Genomic DNA, 3,818 nt, shown 5'->3' on the forward strand with positions numbered 1-3,818 from the left:
GCCATTAATCTTCCTCAAAATATTCCCCCTCACTTTAAACACACTTATCCCATCATTCTTGCCACTTTCTGAAGCAGTTCTGGAAGTCCTCTTTTTTGAGTGTCTTTAGTTACGTTGTCATGGCTGCCTCGATATCCTGAATCAATTCAAAACGTTTTCCTTTCATGGTCATTTTGACTTTAGGGAAGAGTCAGAAGCCACACAGTGCCAGATCCAGTGAATAAGGTAGATGAGGACACACTGTAATGTTTTTATTTGACAGAAATTGCCATATCAGAAGAGACGAGTGACACGGAGCATTGTCATGGTGAAGGATGAAGTAAAGACATGAAAGAGGCCTTCCAGAACTGTTTCAGAAAGTGACAAGAAAGATGGGATACGTGTGTTTGAAGTGAAGGGGAGTATATTGAGGAGAATTAATGCAATGTGTCTCTTACTGTAATAAATTTTTTTAATTTAAATTCACTGTATTTTTTAATCACACCTCATATTTATCAGTGAAACATTGAGATGCAATCTAGCACCCATAATATCTGATGTTTTGCAAACAGCAATGTGGAAGGATGTATTTTTAATCACCTTTTCATTTGAGTCACCTTATGTAAAAAAAATCAAATTTAGATGTTCTAAGTCTCTAAAGGCGATTTTCCAATGCACTCATAGAAATGGTTCCAGACAGTTAAGATTTTCAGAAACAACTTCCATGTCCACATCCCGTTGTAATTTCTGTACCATCTTGTTTTCCGGCTGCTTTCCTTGGCATGCAAAGGGTGCCTGAATGAGATGAATGTTTTGCTTGACTTCTTTGATGTTCTGAACTTTCTATAGTTCTTTATTAGCTTGGCGTTTCTGTTTGATCTCTTCGACTCTCTTCATTGTATCAATAGTTTTATTCCACAACTCTCTCTGGTACTTGACAGGCTCATTTCTGGTTTTCAAATTCAAATGAAGTATCTACTGGACACTCTTTACCAGCTGCTTTACGGAATGCTTTAGTCCACCTAAACTTGCGAGGATTGTGCTTCTTTTTAAAGTTTTTATGACACTTGGATATACAGAATCTGAACACCTTGTAATTGTTGCAGATGAACATCATGCCACGGCCGGGGTAAATGGGCCCAGAACAGAAATAACACCTATTAATAGGCATGGTGAACACATGTGGGGACCCACCATCCAAACGCTGGGCTTGAAAGGAAGTCCACATTCTTTCTTGTCTTGGCATAGAATTAACCCCTGGTTGTTCGCAGAACGTGAAAGCATTCATGAGACTCTACAAGTGTAAGAACAGATTTATTGAAAGTCAAAAAGAGAGAGTTCTGTTTGGAACTGGCAAAAGGAGTTTTGCCAGGGCAGTCTGATAGAAAGAGTTGTGGCCGGTTTCTGTTTAGCTCTAGTTTATTTTTCTAAGCAAGATGTTGGGTGCCTGTCAGCTTGCAGGGGGGTTGCGGTTACAATTATCTTCTCCTGGGAACTGTCCTGTTCCCATCTATGATGGATGTCAGCTTGCAGGGTGTTGCCCTTGTGATTGGGAACTGTTGTGTTCCCACCTATGACGATGTAAGGTGCTTGTTAGCCTGCAGGTGCAGTGCTAGCCAGGGGAGTTAGAGCCAAGTGGTTAATGTTTAAGCTCATTCCTGCTAACTTACAAGCTTATTCCTGTTAACTCCTTGCCTGTCCAGTCCTGCCAGCTCACAAGCCCACTCTGGTTAACTTTTTGCTTGCCTCATTATTTCTTAAGAACACACAGAACATTTATCAAAATAGACCCTATTCTGGGCCATAAAACAAGTCTCAATATATTTTTAAGTTTTCAATAATGCAAAGTATGTTCTATGGCCACAATAAAATTACATTAGTAGTCAACGGCAAAAAGATATTTGCAAAATGCCTAACAATTTGGAAGCTAAGCAACACACTTCTAAATAACTCATGAGTCACAGAAGAAATCAGAGAGAAATTACATGTGGCTCCTTAATCTACATTTCAACTCAGTGAAATAAACTTACCCTTCAAATGCTAATTCATTTCACTTTTTCAAATCCCTTCTATTTTTTCTGTTCAGTCATCATGCAGAAGCAATCTTATCATGACATCTTTAAGGTTCAACACATGTGTTTTATTTCTGGAGATCTCTTTTCTGCAGTGAGAAGTACCATTGTATAATGACTCCTCTTTGTAAATTGAGTTGCAGGAGACCAAAACCCAACTTTGACTAGCTTAAGTAAAAAAGGAGGGTTTGTTGAAAACATCCTGGAATAGCTCACAAAATTGAGGAATGCCATGTATATTAGTTTCGTATTGCTGGTGTACCAAATTGCCATACACTTAAGCTTAAAACAACACATATTTATTATCTTACAATTTTTGAGGTCAAAAGCGAGAGTCTCGTGGGGCTAAAATCAAGGTATCAGCAGGGCTGTGTTCCTTCGAGAAGCTCTAGGGGAGAATCTGTTTTCTTGCCTTTTCCAGCTTCTAGGGGCTGGCCACATCCCTTAACCTGTGGCCCACTTCAATCTTCTAAACCAGCAATGTTGGGCGTAGTCTTTCTCACGCTGCTATCTCTCTGGCCCACCCCATATAACCCACAATAATCTCCCCATTTACAGTCAACTGATTAGCAAACTTAATTTTATCTGCAAACTTACTTCCCATTTGCCATGTAAGGTAACATACTTACAGTTTCCAGGGATTAGGGCACAGATCTTTTTGGGGGCCATTATTCTGCCTACCACACCATGTAGACTACTTGGAATTTGAAACATGCCATGCAATGTCAGCTGTAATGAAGATAGATAAGGAGCTGTAGTCTGTTTCAGAAGGCAACTTTGGGCACCTTTGCTGGAAAATTAACTCGGTATCCTCAGGATGTCGTCTTTAGAGCTGCAAAAGGAGTTCATGAACCCTTCCAGGTGCTTCTTAGGAGTACTTAAACAGCAGGCCCATTTATTCTATGATTGTCTTCTTTTCAGCAAACTTAATTTCTACAAAGGACATGCAGAATACTCATGCTATTTCTTGTCCCTTTAAAATTTATAAAACAATGAAATGAGCCAACTGATACAAAAGCAATTTTCAAATAAATGTCTGGTGGAAGACACTTTTGCACTTGCGTTTCATTTGGACCTTGCTGAGATACCCAGTCAGTGCCTCAGTTCTTTGGTCCACTCACGAGAAGCCTCATTACAGCCTTACAACACCTCTGGTTTAATGAAGTCTTCCTATCCTCACTGCCTTTCTTCTTCTGGGGGACTGAATCAGACAACTGAGATCAAGGACAGCTTATCTTTCCAAGTAAAGATCTCTCCTCCCAATTGGTACTTCACCCTTCCCTTGAGTCCATGCAACAGAAGTTAGGAGGAGGTCTCCCACTCCTAGTTACTATCATAGGGTTATTCTAGTAATCCTAAATTTTCTTCTTCCCAAAGTTACCTGGTATTTAGCTTTCCAATCTCAACATTAGCTCCCCTTATTCAGTGGTGGCTCAGGCATTTGGCTTGTAGTTTTACACTCAAACTCATATTCTGTCACTATCCTTGATCAGCTCTTCTCCAGTGACCTGTGCCTCCATTCATTCAGTTTTATCCACTCCCTTCCATGGTTCACTCTGGATCTTGCTGTCATGGGAACTGCTGCACCACCGGAATAATAGATCCCAACTCCCCACTTTCTGGCAACAGCATTTTATTCTTTCAATTCCCTCACTCAGTTACTCTCCCAGCCCCTGTTTTAGTCTAACTGTTGTAATAAACAAATTACAATCTTAGTGGTAATGTTAGTTGGCCATTGCTATCTAATAAACCTCCATAAAGTTTATT

The 3,818-nt window shown here is 40.0% G+C and overlaps 1 pseudogene; it reads right to left on the minus strand.

Moving 5' to 3' along the window:
- Positions 1 to 657: 657 nt before the first annotated feature.
- Positions 658 to 1,150, minus strand: LOC109377976 (probable ribosome biogenesis protein RLP24 pseudogene; annotated as a pseudogene).
- Positions 1,151 to 3,818: the final 2,668 nt, after the last annotated feature.

Source organism: Hipposideros armiger, unplaced genomic scaffold (assembly GCF_001890085.2).
Source record: "Hipposideros armiger isolate ML-2016 unplaced genomic scaffold, ASM189008v1 scaffold_1670, whole genome shotgun sequence".
NCBI classification, from domain to species: Eukaryota; Metazoa; Chordata; class Mammalia; order Chiroptera; family Hipposideridae; genus Hipposideros; species Hipposideros armiger.